Source organism: Taudactylus pleione, unplaced genomic scaffold (assembly GCF_031769625.1).
Source record: "Taudactylus pleione unplaced genomic scaffold, aTauple2 ptg000378l, whole genome shotgun sequence".
NCBI lineage: Eukaryota > Metazoa > Chordata > Amphibia > Anura > Myobatrachidae > Taudactylus > Taudactylus pleione.
Window position 1 is genome coordinate 7,472,997 of NW_028284779.1, and position 17,647 is coordinate 7,490,643.

Here is a 17,647-nt window from a genome sequence, read left to right on the forward strand (position 1 = left end):
CGCGAGTGCAGGCCTGACCTTTCTGATACAGAGACTCTGCCTTCCACCATTTCTGCTTCCTCTGCAAATGTGGGGATGAGCAGCAGAAGTACAGCTGATGACATAGAAATTGAGGATACAACTGAGGAAGTGCAAGATGATGAGGGCGATATTTGTGTGCAGGCACTAATGAAGATGTTGAGGATGAGGATGTTTTTGTGTAAGTCAGGCCCAGTGGAAGCAGCTCTTGGCAATGATAAAAGGAAGGCTATTCTCATGCTTGGGCATAGGACCAACAAATGCACCTTTTATGTGTGGAATTATTTTTACCCAAATCCTGACAATTGTCAAGCCATCTGTAGCGTTTGTACAACCACAGTAAGTAGAGGCAGAGACATTAACAATCTAGGAACCTCCTCCCTGTTACATCATTTGTGGTGAACTCATGAAAATGTTTTGACAACATCATAAACTGGTGCTAAAATAAATAACAAGCAGTCCAGCATAAGCTAGCTCCCTTCTCTAAACCAGATCCCAGAACCTGCAATCTCTACCGCCAACACCTTCATCCTCAATAGCCATGGGGATAGTTCTGCATCCAATTTGTTAAGGCTAGGTGATTCCTCAGAAGAATCCTTGAGCACTAGGCCTGCTTCTGCTGGGGATGGATCTTCATCCCAGAAGGGGACTAAGAAGACTAGTATTAAAAAACAACTGCCTATGAAACAGTCCTTTGCAAGGGAAGCAAGTATGACAGCTCTCAGCCAGTCGCACAGTGGATCACTGATGCCATCACGACTATGCTCGTATTAGATCTGCTTTCCAATATCTGCGATTAATGCAGTGGGTTTCACACAGTTAATTGATGTGCTGTGTCCCCGGGACCAATAGCCATCTCGGTTCCATTTTACCCGAAAGGCCATTCCTGGGCTGTACCAGGATGTTAAAAAAAAATAAAAAATTATTGGCCTACATTCAAAATGCACCCCCAGTTCACCTAACCAAAGATATGTGGACAAGCTGTAGTGGGCAAACTAAAGATTACATGACTGTAACAGCCCACTGGGTGGGTGATTTGTCTTTAGCAGCTGCAGCAGTAACAAATAACACCAGCTCATTCAGAGGCAGGCTACTCTGTGTATCATTGGCTTCACTAAGAGGCATACCGCTGACAAGCTTTCCCCACTTGGACTCTCCTCAGGATTTGTGACTTCTGAAAACGCCACCAATATTGTGAGGGCATTACAGCTTTGGTGAATTCCAACATGTACCATTTTTGTTCACACAATCAACTTGGTGATAATTTTTTTTTTTTTTTAAATGACAGGGGCATGTAGAAGATGCTGTCTGTGCACAAAAACTTCAGGACATTTTCGCCATTCAGCCACAGCATGCAGGAGATTGCAGCAGCTGCAAGAACAGTTGAATTTGCCCTTCGACCAACTGAAGCAAGAGGTGGTAACCAGGTGGACTTCCACCCTTTATATGCTTCAGCGGATGGATGAACAGAATCCACAGCTATACAACAAACCATGACATTGGGAGAGGAGGGGTGTGTTCCTTAGTCCAGCGCAGTGGAGAATGCTTTCCGTCTTGTGCAACGTGCTCAAACCCTTCGAAGTAGCCAACTGTGACGTGAGATCAGACACTGCTAGCTTGAGTCAGGTGATTCTCCTAATTAGGCTTTTGGAAAATCAGCTCAAGAAATAGGAGGAGGAGATTAAACAAAGCGATTCCGCTAGGAATGTCGGACTTGTAGATCAAGTCTTTGTTCGCTTCACCAAGATCCAAGGGTTGCCAACATCTTTAAATCAGATCACTATATTTTGGTGACTGTGCTTGATCCTAGGTTTAAGTCATACGTCGAGTCTTTCTTTCCAACTGTCCCAGATCTTAATAGATGTAAAGAGCTCCTGGTGAGCAAGGTGATAGCTCAAGTGGTACAATGACATCTCCTCTTTCAGTTTCTCCTGCAGCTGACAGGAAAAAATTCAGCTTTCCCAAAAGACCCAGTGGTGATGCAGAGGAGTCAACACAACATTGTGACATCTAGTCGGGTCTAAAAGAATTGCCAAAAATTACACCGCTACCGCGACTCTATCTGATAGGGTCACCATCCAATGGATGGTAGAGGACTATTTTCATGACAACTTACACATAGGCATGTCACAGAGTCCCTTTCACTACTGGAAAGACAAAAGGCAATTTGGAGGCCCTTGTACAGACTGGCTTTGCATTGCCTAATCTGCCCACCCTTGAGTGTGTACTCAGAAATGGTTTTCAGCACAGCCGGGAACCTTATCAGCGATCGGCATAGGAGGCTACTTCCTCAAAATGTGGAAAAGATGATGTTCATCAAAATGAACTGGATATTCCACAAAGAAGACCTTTACCGCCACTTATGTCAAAATAATATAGATGTTCCTGTAATAGTGGATTCCAGCAGGGATTAATTAATATTGTGGGAGGATGACGTACACACTGATGAGGGTGAGGAATCAGATGAGGAGAATTACCTCTTCCAGTTCCAACTGTAAAGAAAATTAACAAGAATACTGTTAACTACCTTATGCCCACTGGTAGCTTGTTTTGTGGGGGCCCAAACAAACCAATCGTTTCAGTCACAAGTGGCAGTTTGTTAAACTGTGCATGTCCTGTTTATTATATACAACATAATGGTGGGTGGAAGGGCCCAAAGACAATTCCCTCTTGCACCTCTTTTCTTTGCATTATGCTCTGTTTGGGGCATTGCTGACTTACATTGTTATAGTTTATTAAAATGCCATCCTATCTGCCACTGCTGTGTGGCAATGTTTCATAGATGTCCTATATTTTCTTTTAAACTGCCGTGCGTTTGTCGCTGCTCTGTTGCTTACTTTTTTCTTTTTCTTTTTAGTTTCATACTGTATTTGTATCAACAAAAATCACAAATAGATATACGTGCAAAACACTCATGCCTTTTTCAACCTTGATTTGTAGATACCAATCTAGTTGCCTTTTTTCTTAAACTTTCATTCCAATGTGTACCAATAGATGGGCTTGGCTTTCCTTGATCATAACAGCAGATGCAACTCAAGCACCAAATTGAGATGATATTTTGTGACGGTATCTGGAGATGTTCCCCCCCCCCCTACCCTCTCAGTCTACCTATACATAATCCCAGAAGCACGATGAAAGATGTTTAGTACCAGACTTTAATAATACCTCTGCACCCTTCCTGTTTAGAGCTTCCATTTTATCTGCTGCCACATTAATAGTTCTTCAATCCATTGAAGAATCGAAATGGGCAGGTGCAACACCTGCATTACTCCCGTCGGTGGAAGGGCCCAAGAACAATGCCATCTTACACCTCTTTTCTTTGTATTATGCGCTGATTGGGGCATTGCTGACTGTCTTTTTGTGTAGACGACAAACATATTGTTATAGTTTATTAAACTGCCATCCTGTCTGCCACTGCATGCCATTCTTTTTCCCAGATGTGCCATGTTGGTAAATGAACTGCCACAGCCGCTGAAATCTTCTAAATGCGGTTGATGAATGCCAAAAATGTCCAGGAATTTTTATGGCCACAGACAGCATATCCTGCATGCCCCTTTCATTTAAAAAAAAAAAAAATCTGAACGACCAAGTTTATTGGACAGTTTCACCCAGTTCAAAATATTAATTTCTGCCCTGGCATTCTAGTATGAGCTCTCCTTCCGGTGGTGCTGTGTGAAATGGTGCCCGAATCACCGCAAGACTTATATCAAATCTAAAACCTGTGAAATCCAACGCTGGGATGATGACGACGTTTTGCCTTGATTTTGAAGCTGAGTATGGCGGGAAAACCCCAGCCGGGGCTCGGATCCCCCTCCTCCCTCAAATATTTTCTTCAGAATCAAAAAATGTAATTAAACTTACCAATGTATCAATCCTTCCTTTGCCTGCCTTTCACTACATACATACTCTACCATTCCTCGGGCCAATGATCTAGTTCTTCATTAATGAAAAGTTGCTGCCACTCTGTTTCCTAGATGTGCCATGTTGGAAGTTGAACTGCCACAGTCGCTGAAATCTTCCACATGCGGTTGATGAATGCCAAAAATGTCCAGAATTATTTATGGCCACAGATAGCATCTCCAGCATGCCCCTTTGATTTAAAAAAAAATTGGAAACACTGAAGAGCTCAAATAAAGCAAGGGCTGATGTGAATGAGGAAATGTTCTTTGCAAATGCCTCCCCTCCTCCCTCCCTAAATTTGCTTCGGAATCCACAACTCAAATTTAATTTACTATGAATAAACCCTTCCTTTCCCTGCCTTCAACTACATACATACTCCATCTCCCTCAAGCCTCTTGATAAATGAAAACATTTGTTTTCTGATGTGCCATATTGGAAGCTGAATTGCCACGTGTTTGTGCCGCCCACTGCTGTCGCTTAGCTAAGTCAGCCAGCTGGCTCGGTGCAACCTTTTGGTCTAAACTGGATGAAAACAATATTGTGAGCTGTGTGGTGGTCAAAATTGACTGGAAATGAGTGGAATTTAATGTTATTTAGGTTAATAATACTGTAGGAACAAAAAAGGCTCAAATTATTTGATTTTAGTTTTTGTAAATTTTTGGAAAATATCCAAAACCAAAATCAGTCACAGCGTTTTGGCAAAAAACAAAACCGGACGACGAATTAGAACCAGAACCAGCAAAAATGGTCCGGCGCACATCTCCAAATTAAATCTACGCAGGGTCAGCACACATTACTGTAATAATACCACTTGCTGACAGCCAGGAAGCTTCGTGCATACTGAATGGTCTTAGTTATGTCAATATTTAAAGAATGAAGAGGTAAAAGGACACTGGTTTTAAGAATCAGTCACCTGCTGTTTGATTGGAAAAAGCATATACGTATATATAAGTAATTCATATTAAGCCCATGAAAATCCCTTATGTAATGCCATTTTGGCTAGTCTCCCCATAGTTAAATAGAGAGTAACACCACCGGGATGGGATTGGGAGTGAGAGTTCAGAAATGCCCTCTCTGAAATCTGTGCCAGAGAAGAAAATCTCAACCCCCACCGCAGGCTATGGGGAATCCTTTATTGTATGACATGTTGGTGGTCCACAACATGGAGGCCCATTGATAAGTGACTGACGGGTCCAAAATACTAGTGGGAAAATAAGAGTCTCAGTGGCCAGAGATCACAGTGGCAGAGAGCCATGCAGAGCTGCAAAGGAACTAGCCAGGCATGCTGGGACCAATAGTGCACCAAGCAGAGACTGTAACTATATACAGAGATAGGGAGGAAAACACGCCTGAGCATATGCAGCCTGATACCTATGTTGTGTAATACCTCTGTGACTCTTGTGAGGGACCAAGGAACAGGTGAGATGGAAAGACCTGCGAGAAATGCACTACAGTGTGATAGTCCTCAGGGCATCTGAGTGTTAGCTCTTGTGTAGGACTTAGGGGCACTGTCATACATGGTCAGTCCCCATTTACTCCAGATAAATAGCTTGGTGTACAATTGCGCCTATCCCGGAACATGATGACATGTATATGCATTATATGCCTTTATTGGATGGGCATGATGTATGTAACAGAGATTGTTCTGCAGGACAAGCTCAGTGGGGTGACGGCCGGTCAGATAATGCTACTACTACACTGGAGGCCGCTATTGCTCCATATACAGAGACCCTATTTGACCACCGATGAAACACACAGATTTCAGGTGTAAAGCTGACTCTCATGTACAGTAGCAGCACTTCTATAAATGTGTCATAAAGCACAATAACAATGGAAGACCTTATAGCCACTGGCCTTTGAATAAAACAAGTTCAAAAACAAGAGATGTGTAAAACGTGAATACGTTTGACATACGTTGGTTAAATATTGCTTGTGCCCAGGGCCCCAATAACCCACAGGAGTTTGACTTGCCCTGAATGCAAAAAAAACAAAGTCGCGCCACAACAGCACCGATTCCAAACGCAATTGGGTATGGCAACGATGGAGTCGCTAATACATGCATGCATTAGCGATAAAGACACTAGTAACCACATGAATTTGACACCAGTGGGTGTATATGCTGATCTAGATCCTCCTTTTTTTATTTAGCTTCTATGACGCGGAATGTGAGGTGGAGGATGGCAGATATCACCGCCTGACTTTGTACATATAGCATGCGGCACGGAGGTGCAACATGCAGAATTGGTTTCTCTCGTCCTTCTTCGAGATAGAGAGGGGGGTGGGTGCCTCACAAATCTGCTGACTTATACTTTAAAATTTTTATGAGTTTTGTGCACTTTAATATAAATATTAACTTTTTCAGCATTACTAGATTTACCGCTAATTTTGCATTGTGAATATTGTATTTTTAATTTTTGTTAATTCTCTTCATCTTGCAGCCTAAAATCCTGTTATACCCAAGACAGCTGCCTCTTTACAGGGGCACCATCAGCTAATGCTCTCAGCTGTACCTGGCATCCTTTTTGTGTTCCTCAAACTCTCACAGTGAACACATGGCATAATGCGTGTAACCAGACTGAAGGGTGGTCTCACCAGCACGGTCAGGTGGGAGATGGAGACTAATACAGGCCGCAGAGTCTCTGGGTTATGGGGCCGGTTGAACTGTTTGCAGGGAGTTAGATCTCCCATTTATGTTGCGTACCCCTGAGAGAACACAGCAAGACCTATGGCTTTATGCTTTGTAGGTAATATTTGGGATTTGCGTCGCTCGGATGCACGTTGTATGTTCTGCATTTGGTGTCATGTTTTGTGTGTCGTGTTTAATGTTTGAAACTTAGGGCCGTAATCAATTTGAGGCGAAAAGTCCGTTTCCATGATACTTTTCATTTTCGCCTGTTTTGAGTTTCCTCCGTATTCAATTTGGAAGACTTTTCGCCTAGGCGGAAAGTCAATGCAATGTAATAGGCGGAAAAAAAGTGCAGAATTGCGGTTTTGGGGTACAACATTGCGGGAACCCCCGTGCAGCCTTAAGACATTCCCCTAAAGGTAAACTGCATCAAAAAAAGTTTAAAAATAATTGGAACACCCAAAAAATCATGTACTCCAAATTTGATAGTAATAGTTATTTTCCCCAAAAAAACAATCTAAGTGCTATTCTTTACCACTTCTTCATAGCCGCAAAATTGCAATTGAGCGGCTATAACAAACCTCAGCTTCCTTCAGCAGGCAAAAATGGGGGTACCCATAGTGATTCCCCATGTCTGGACATCTTTAGGGGGGTCCCAGGCATATTTCCCGAAAATTCACGTCTGATTCAGACTTGGGAATAGAGAGAGATATCTCTCTCTCAACTGTGAACCTAAACAAACCATATTGCAGTGCAAGGGGTGTAAATACATAAATTTTTTTACATGTGGGGTAAATACTGGCTGCTTTTGCATGTAGCCCACTAATACTGCACAGCTTTATTATTACTCTACAATTTAGATGTCAGTTTGGAAACACTCCTCCCAAATCTAAATCTCTCTGCACATCTTAAATCTTCCCCCCTGCAGTGCAGCATGGTTTCACCAAGATGATCAGTTGAGAGAGAGATATCTCACTCTATTCCCAACTCTGAATCAGGCCCTAAGTTCGTATGGTGTTCGATCTATTGCAGGGACCAGTGATCTTGGTTACATTAATATATAATCTGATTGACCCCACTATGCAAACTAAAAAAATGGACAAAATATTGAGTGAATAAGAGATACACTGTCCCCAAACGATGAACGTGGCCAAATCCTGAAGACATTATGGAGCTGATCTCCACAAATATTGAATCCAATATAGAATCTAACAGACACAATGTGCCACACATCTATTTTGCAGCAATGTCCTATGTCCGTCCATGTGTATCATTCACAATACTGTTTTATTGACAATCTTTGCAACTATTTCAAGAATAGTGCGCGGCCGTCCAAAACAAACACATCTGAAATCTATTTCCAGCCTCTGATTGCCAAATTAGTGAGCCAAGGAATTAATGGCAGAGGGGGAGGAATTTCCAGCCATCTTATAATGATGAAGCCCAGAATTCAAGGTGTTGGCCCTTTAAAGCATCTCTAGTTTATTAAAGAATGGGTTTGAAGCGAACCAGTGGGCCAGATTAAGGCTGGTTGGGCTTCCCAGGCATTAGGCCAGGGAGGCTTGAAATTCATTGTTGCATGTAAGTTTTAGAGGGCTTGGGGTGAGGAGAGGATAGATGTAGCCCGGCTCCCCTACAGAACAAAGTCCAACCTGCCGAGTACAAATGAGCAGAACACAGTAACACTAAACAGGATGTTCCCTCGGGGGAGTGGGATTAGGAAAGCACGTTTTGGGATGATTAGCCTATGGCTGCCACACACGCTTATCACATACGTTCAATCTCATGAGCAATGATTCAAATTCTACATATGGTAACCATAGTAAAGCCTATTACCTCCCCCAAACTCTGACTACCTGTCTATCACTTTGTGAATGAATCCTCTGTGCGGGCATAACCACAATTCAATCGCTGTGCGTGCCTACAAGCAAGCACAATGGCTAACGATCTCTTGATCTGCGTAAATATCGGCATTACGTCCACATCAGGCCCATTGTTGTTTGTCATGTAAGTCACAGATCACTGTATTATACGTATGACACGATTATTCCATGGTTAGTCGCATTGTTAGTCATCTACATATTTAGGGCCTGATTCAGCATGGATCGCAACTGCAACAGCATACGCAGATTGATCGATGGTGCGTACTGCGCATGTGTATGCAGTGCGCGTGCGTGAGTTAGCATTGCGATAACTCAAGCCAAGTAAAAGCCATGGCAGAGTGAGTGACGGGCTGTGAGTGTTTGGGGGTGGTGACAGGGGAGTGGTCAGAGAAACGTAGGCGTGTCTGTCCGTTTGAGCACCGTTTCCTGGGCGTGCATAAATTAGCCACCGGTATACGCAGCTTGAGTACTCACGGTGTTCAACGAGACTATTGCAGTTTCTGCGGCAGGTCAGACCTGCTGTAACTCTGCGTGAGGTGTCGATGTTACCGATGTATATGCAGGACTGCAAGGCATTACGGACGTGAGATAGAGGTAGTGGGCATCTCTATGCTGGCTGTGCGACGGCTTAGCGATTGCATTCATTAGCATATTTTCGCAACAGATCTCCGTGCGATTACGGAGCTGCGATCGCAATAGCGATACATGCTGGATCAGGCCCATAGACAGCAATGCTGATTAGTCTTCACGTTCTTTGCTACTTTTTCACTAATATGATGCTGCTAATCCCCTAATGTTATGCGACTTTTTCACAAATATTTAGCAAATTTTACCCAAATATTTGTGCAAATTTTTTGCAATTGAAAGTGCTATGTTAAGTAAAGTACAGTAGTGACGGCAGTGCAAAAATACTACACACATGCGAAACCTAGGCGCAAGATCTGGCGCCAATCTAATGAATATGTTTCATGCTCAGAGCAAAGCTGAAGGGCAGATCTGTAAATAGAAGAGCTCACAGTGTAGATACCGTCCTAGTACTGTACCGGCCTTGTCCTGTCTTTATGAACTAAATATAACCGCATAACGCAGAATGAAAGCAATTACTATATTGTTGTTCCCTATAATATAGCAGCGGCTCCTCGGCAGACAAAATATTTCAATAAACAAACTCCCTCAGTATTGAAGATTCAACATAAATAAAAACGTGAACGGACAAATAGATTAGATGATGTTAGACGCCAGTAGATTACATCTGGGGAACATTTTCCTAAATAATTCTGGCACCATCACTAAAGGAAGGTCTGTAGACATGGACCTTTTGAGAACAACTGATGGGGGCATGCTTGTGATTAAGGGATGTAAATAACGGATTCTTCAACCAAAAAAATGTAAACCTCTGGAAATGTTAGGGCAAGACTCTGACTTGGAAAGATGACGAGGGGAGTGAGATCCATCAAATTCTGATTGAAACCAAATTCTAGGAACAAGGCTCTTTTGTGTCTGCCCAAAATGTTCTTCTCATCCTTACGAGCTGCAAATAAATATTTAGTAACACTGACAGCAATATGAGGAGCGCAGTAGAAATTGGGTCGCTGACACCTGTCACCATGTAATCCACATCCTGGAATACTGTACAAGCGAGAAACATTATTAATAAAAAGAGTCTTGTGCGAGGAACAAGGCAGTTTTCATATGAATGGCGACACGAACAGTCACTCGGGCGTCTCAATATTTCAGAGAGCGTGAAGATTGTAAATATGCCACCTTGTCCTCAGCAAGGTAACGAATTGGAATTATATCGGCCGTTGTGAGTAACTGGCACAAAATCGCAGTGCATGTGGCCTCAAAAATGGGGAATTGTCCCCAAAAAATAAAGCACCGATATGTTATGCAGTGGGATCACTAACCAATGGCATAAAATGACATGACCTGAATGAGTTTATAATCTGTTCTGCATTTCATTTTTGCTGGTCTGTGTTTGGCTTTACAGTGTATTTACCTACAATACTGTCAGTCTGCGCTCATGTGATGGAATCAGCCTACTAGCGTTGGACATTGGGGGCCTATTTATCTAGCCCATAAATTATGCAGAAACATCAGTTACATTTTTGCAAATAATTAAAAAGTCCATCGCGAGACAGTCGGCGATTATTAATACATAGGCCCCTACGTCCATAAGTGTTGCTGCCCCTTACACATGGGAGCAGTATCACTTTTGGTGTCACTCTGACAGAGCGCTCGCTCTGAATCAGGGCCGGGCTTTTTTTTTTTTTTCTTTTTAGAACGGCCTCCTGGCCGCTCGCATTGCTGTGGGTGACCACTCACAGCTACAGCAAGCGGCCATGATGATGGTTGCGATGGTCAAGACCATCGCGACCATTGGGCTTGCGACAAGACCCTTGTGGTAGCTCCGTCGTGCACATGCGCTGTGGGCCACCATCGACCCGGTTGCGAGCGCTCAGAGCTTACGACCGGGTCTGAAACAGGCCCTCAGTTCTCTGCCATTTTTGGTAAAGTATTCAAATTACATTTATACAAGATGGATTTTCTCATTCCGTTTCTGCATTCACAATGTATAGCAACTGCCTGCCCTCTGTTCTGTAATGTCATTGATACTACCAAGAACTTCTATATAAGCAGCGAGATCACAGAGCTGGATACAGGACCATTTCTACTGAGACCCATTATATCCTAATATCAGAGGGAGCAAGAGCCAGGAGCAAGCATATGTGACATATATCATTACATATATAATAAGCAGCCTCTGATGAATATTCTCATTGCTCCACATCAGGTAATGCCATAGAGGAAATGTACGGGGATTACAGAAAGGCCTTTCAGTTCACGAGGAACGAGTATGATCACTGAAGCAAAACGTGCCCCATGCCTAAGTGGCTGGTTCATTAACTGCAAGACTGCATTCTCCCGAAATATGGATTAACCCCCGAAAAATGTCTCTCTCAGAGGTATGTAAGCGACAAGACTTTACAGAGATATATGTGATGTATTTGTATTTCGGTTATTCCGAATATTAGATTTAATACACAAACACTTTTAGTTACTGTCCCTGTGTAATAGGTCATTAGGAGGGAATCCTCCCTGAAACACGCTATGTAACATCTATAAAATCATTATGTTGTACAGACGGGATACAGTCAATATCCCGGCAAAGGGGATGCCGGCACTTTAGAATATCGGCGCCAGAATCCCGGCACCTGCCATAATCCCGAAGGTAAGTAGCGGGGTTAGGGTTAGCGTATAGTGTGTACCCATCTTAGGTGGAGTTTCTCCAGGGCCGGTAGCCGCATCGGAAACTCAAAAGAGTCGCATGTGGCTCACGAGTCGCCCCTGGTCTACATGGTTAATGTCAACATTCTGATGTCGACAAAAAACACCACACCCTTAGATGATATATGTGGTCCGAGCTCTCCAGGCAGTATACAGAGGGCCTGACTCAGACCCAGTCGCAATCGCTGAGCGCTCGCAACCGGGTCGGTGTATGCCCACTGGGCATGCGCACGACGGAGCGGGCTCCATTGTGCGCATGCGCGAGACCCGGCTAGCGACGGGTGCTCCGTTGCTCCGGGTCTCGCACCAAAGGGGGCGAGCTGTTGATCGTGATTGACAGCCCGCCCCGTTAGGTAGGCGGGCAGCGGGGGTGGCTGGCCAAATGGAGGCGTTCCCGAAGGAACGCCTGCCGTTTGGGGCGGCCCCACTGACATCACCAGTGATGTCAGTGGGAGAGCTTCCGGCTCTATTATAGCCAGAAGCTCTCTGGGGCTTGCGGCCATGAGACCCTACCACAAGGGTGTTGTCGCAAGCCCGATTGTTGCGATGGTCTTGACCATCGCGACCATCAACCTGGCTGCTCGCAATAGCTGTGGGTGGTCACCCACAGCTATGCGAGCGGCCAGGTGGCCGAACAAAAAAAAAAAAAAAAACGCCCTGATTCAGAGCGAGCGCTCTTTCAGAGCGTCCGTCTCTGAATCAGACCCAGTATCTTATGGATCACTATTGGGATTACCTGGTGCGGACTCATCTTGTGCTTTGATTGTCCCCATCTGTACCCCTGACCGCAGACTTAATTTGCAATTAACATTTATATCTTGCCCTAAATTAGGTTAATTGAAATCCCATATCGCCTCTTCAATTTTTCCTGGGGGCTTCAACCTTGGGGTGCCCAGCAGTACTGTCAGGATTGGGACCCTAAACGCCCTCCTTATCAGCGCTACACCAGCTGCCAGTGTCACATACTCCTAAGACGCTCAACAACCCCCCTTCTTACCGAATGGGGAGTAAGGGGCACTGGAAGCGTGGCGCTATCGTCATAACTCTGTGCCACACCACCAGCCCGTTACCAGCATGGAGGAGCAGAAGGCGGCAGCTTTACAAGGGATACATGGGAGATGCTGCCAGTTGCCACTTTTTACGCCAGCGTCAAATCGTCAGTGTTTAGACCACCTACGTTCCCCTAGTGGCAGCGTCAGCTCTGACTGCAGACTAAGGGCCTAATTCATTACTGATCGCTGTGTGCGATGAGGTTAGCAAATTCTGAGTAAGGTCAGAGCTTACAGATGGTTTCGCTGACTTGCAATGTATTACGGATATGAGTAAGGGAAAGTGGGGGTCCTTATGTTGGGCTGTGACGGGATTGCGTTTACAAACATTAGCATATTTCGGAGTGTGTCTGCGTGCGTAATCACAACTGCAATCTGCCTCTCTCCATGCTCACTATGGGAAAGACGTCATGACGTCTCTCCCATAGTTCCGAGGAGCAGCCGGGCGGACAGGACGGCGGCGAATGCAGGAGCGGGGATTAAGGTAAGTGTTTTTTTTTTTACAAGCGGCACTACAGGGGCATTATATGGGGGCACTACTACAGGGTCATTATATGGGGGCACTACTACAGGGTCACTACTACAGGGGCACTATATGGGGCACTACTACAGGGGCATAACTATGGGGACACTACTACAGGGGCATAACTATGGGGGCACTACTATATGATATCCTTCCTTTCAAATCAAGGGGGTAATGTATGCGTATCTAAATATATTTTGGGGTAAAAGGTAAAAAAGTTCCCTGACCCCTGTCTTATGGGGACTCCTGGTGGCAACTCTTCATCAGTGGCCAGTGTGTCCACAAAGTACGAATGACACATGATTAAATACTGCATATGCTACAGAACCAGCCAATTGTACTGTATGTTGAATAGGAAATAATCTATGTTCTAGATATTTGCGCCATTGAAGATATGGCATTAAGGGATATACATATCAGACATTCCACCATTAAGTCAACATTAATCCAAAATCTAATATATATTATATTCTACTTATGGATAGAGAAAATGATGGTGACATTAACCTGTCTAAAAATCCACCTACACATCATTGCAAACACGGGGCCTTTGCTATTTGCTATAAGTTCCTTCTGCATCATCCATGACTCCTATGTGGGTCTAACGACCACTCCCAGCCTCAATAATGAAATTATTTGCTTTTTAGGATAAAGTACAAGGAACAGCTGTGTATACATAGACCACATCTCATTTTTCTTTTTTTGGGCTTTCAAATACCAGGGGTTCTTGTATTTTATACTCTGTAATCATCAGAATGAAAAGTGCATCAAACGTCCCAAGAAAAGCAGCGTTTGCTGTGATGTTTTTGGACAGCGCGGTAGATATTGCACTCAGCATCAGTGCACAAAGCATACGAGTCGCGTGGTTATCTGTCCACGAGTGGTGTACTATTTACTGTCTAATATGGGTGGACTGAAAATGAGAAAATCTGATACAAATATTTATTATCAAAGAAAATCTGATACAAATATTTATTATCAAAGAAAACAAGGAGAAGCCAGACATTCCTGGGGAGAATGCTATGCATATTTGAAGATACCGCTACACTGGGAGATATTTAATATTGCTCACATGCAATTTAGACCAGAGTGTGGCATTCCTAAATTATTTTCCTAAACTGACCACTCATTATTTTTGGCCCAGCTGATGCAGATAACATATTTCAAAACCTTTCCTTAGTCAGAGGTCTTCTAGGCAGCTCTGTAAACAGATGTAAAGTGGACGAGTCATACTGTAGCTGAAAATCATTCAGAATTTCCGTCTACAGTGGTTAATATATCATGCCTGATTGTACAGCACGGTGCACAGAGCATGTCCCCATTTCTCCAGTGTAGTGAACACATCAGATCATGTCCCCATTTCTCCAGTATAGTACACACATCAGAGCATGTCCCCATTTCTCCAGTATAGTGCACACATCAGATCATGTCCCCATTTCTCCAGTATAGTGCACACATCAGAGCATTCCCCATTTCTCCAGTATAGTGCACACATCAGAGCATGTCCCCATTTCTCCAGTATAGTGCACACATCAGAGCATGTCCCCATTTCTCCAGTATAGTGCACACATCAGAGCATGCCCCCATTTCTCCAGTATAGTGCACGCATCAGAGCATGTCCCCATTTCTCCAGTATAGTGCACACATCAGATCATGTCCCCATTTCTCCAGTATAGTGCACGCATCAGAGCATGTCCCCATTTCTCCAGTATAGTGCTCACATCAGAGAATGTCCCCATTTCTCCAGTATAGTGCACACATCAGATTGTGGCCCTGATTGAGACCCGCCCGCTCGCGATAATCGCGACTGTCGGCCTTGCGACGAGACCCTGTATATACAACTATCGGTACATCGGGTACGATCGGATCAGAGAGCAGTGCTTGCGGTTGACTGTACCCTACCGCAAGCACTGCGAGCAGTTCTGTGTAAAAATCTACCAGGTGACGTGTACTCGATGGTGCCCCACTGCACACGCGCTGCGTCCGGCGTGCGCGACCCCGTCCAGCGACTGCAGCTCAGTCGCTGCGGGGCTCGCTACAAGACGGGACGGCTGTCGATGGTGAGTGACAGCCTGCCCCATTTTGTAGGTGGGGAGGGGGGGTGGCTGCACAAACGCAGGCGTTCCTTTAGGAACGCCTGGCGTTTGTGGGAGGCCCTACTGACATCACTACTGATGTCAGTAGTGGACTTCCTGCTCTATTAGAGCAGGGAGTCCACTCTGCCTTGCGGTAGCCGAGACCACAGGGTCTCGTCGCAAGGCCAATTGTTGCGATTATCGTGACGGCCTCCTGCCCGCTCGCACAAGCTGTTGGAGGTCTCCCACAGCTTTGCGAGCGGCCCGGCAAAAAAAAAACATGCCCACAGACCCTGCGAGCTGCCTGCAGCAGCGAGCGGGTCTGAATCAGGGCCAATGTCCCCATTTCTCCAGTATTGTGCACACATCAGAGAATGTCCCTATTTCTCCAGTATAGCGCACACATCAGAGAATGTCCCTATTTCTCCAGTATAGTGCACACATCAGACTATGGCCCTGATTCAGAGCCGCTCGCAAGCGGCCCAATGTTTGTGTACTGCGCATGCGCCGCGTCTGGCGAGCGCGAGCCCTGCCAAGCGACTGAAGTTCAGTCACGACGGGGAGTGACAGCTCGCCCAGTTTTGTGGGCGGGTAGGGGGGTGGCTGGACAAAAGCAGGTGTTCCCTTAGGAACGCCTGCCGTTTGTAGGGAGGTCTTACTAACATCAGTAGTGGACTTCCTGCTCTATTAGAGTAGGAGGTCCACTCAGCCTTGCGGCAGCCTAGACCCTACCGTAGGGTCTCGTCGCAAGGCCGATGGTCGCGATTATCGCAATGGTCTCCTGGCCACTCGCACACAAAAAATGCCCACAAACTCAGCGAGCGGGCAGTGAGCGGCTCTGAATCAGGGCCTATGCCCCCATTCTCCACTATAGTGCACACATCAGAGCATGTCCCCATTTCTCCACTAAAGTGCGCACATCCAGTTGCGGAACTAGCGACGGTGTAACCGGTGGCTTGCACCGGGGCCCGCTGTGGTGCAGGGGCCCATAGCCGCCGCTGCACCCGCCGCTAGTGTCCTCCGAGCCTCACTAGTGTAGAGCACACCGCAGTGAGAGCGGTCCGCATTACACAGTAACAAACACACCACCACCAGCGACGGCTGTGTATTTGTTATAGCAGCCAATGAGAGTCAGACAGACTCTCATTGCCTGATGCGTCCACGGAGGGAGCCGGCTGGAGCTCACTCATGAGCTCTGCCTTCTGGCTCCCCCGGCAGCGGGTGATGGGAGAGATGTCATGATGTCTCTCCCATAGTGCAGAAGAGCGGGCTGGGAGGAGCAGACAGCGGCGGTCGCGGCAGGAGCGGGGAATCAGGTAAGATGTATTTTTGTGTGTGTGTGTGTGTGTGTGTGTAAGTGGGCACGGGCACTGACAGTGTGGCACTGCATGGGGGGGCGCTACTGGGGGCACTGTATAGGGGGGTGGCCGCTAATAGGGACATTGTATAGGGGGGGCCGCTACTGGGGTCTATGTATGGGGCGGGGCACTAGGAGCACTGTATAGGGAGGACTACTACTGGGGGAAATGCATAGGGGGGACTACTACTGGGGGCAGTGCGTAAGGGGGGACTACTACTGGGGGCACTGTGTAAGGGGCACTACTGGGGGCACAGCATAGAGGGGCCCAAAGCATATTCTTGCACCTGGGCCCACCACTCTCTAGTTACGTCACTGCACACATCAGAGCATGTCCCCATTTCTGCAGTAAAGTGCATGCATCAGACTATGGACCTGATTCAGACCTGCTCGCTAGATGTGGCCACTCGCTCCCAGCGTATGGAAATTCAGCTAAGTGACGTCAAGGCAGGCGATCGCACGCCGAGGCATAAGCACGCCCACTATGTCTTGGCGAGCGGTCACTTTGTGTTTATAGTCTTTAGCCACCCACTAGCGAACGTCATCCTCAGGAAGTGTATACAACCATCGGTACATCAGGTTCCATCGGATCTGACCGCAGCACTTGCGGTTGACTGTACCCTATCGCAAGCACTGCGAGCATTTCAGTGTATAATCCAGCCAGGTGACGTGTACTATGACGCTGCCTGTTAATTATGCACGCCTCTGAAACAACGTTGAAACACTCAGGCACACCTGCGTTCGCACCTCCACATCCCCATTGCTACTGGCCTGCCCGTTACCACCCACAGGGCTGTCTTTGCTGGGTAAGTGAGCATTTCCCGATCGCTGGAACTAGTTCTCGAACGCGCAATGCGATGCATACGCATGGGCAATTGCATAACATCGACCGCATTTGAGCGAGCGGCCGCTTGCGAGAGGGTCTGAA

At 45.9% G+C, this 17,647-nt stretch overlaps 1 protein-coding gene and 1 long non-coding RNA gene across 3 annotated transcripts in view; one reads left to right on the forward strand and one right to left on the reverse strand.

Annotated features, from left to right (window-relative positions):
* KIF6 (kinesin family member 6) overlaps window positions 1-17,647 on the reverse strand; it is a 309,007-nt gene that overhangs the window by 66,239 nt on the left and 225,121 nt on the right. The window lies entirely within an intron of this gene.
* The window catches only part of LOC148507948 (uncharacterized), a 69,834-nt gene that overhangs the window by 49,415 nt on the left and 2,772 nt on the right, over window positions 1-17,647 (forward strand). The window contains exon 2 of the long non-coding RNA XR_015869649.1: window positions 11,222-11,393. This is a non-coding gene — a long non-coding RNA (uncharacterized LOC148507948). The remainder of the gene's footprint in view (window positions 1-11,221; window positions 11,394-17,647) is intronic.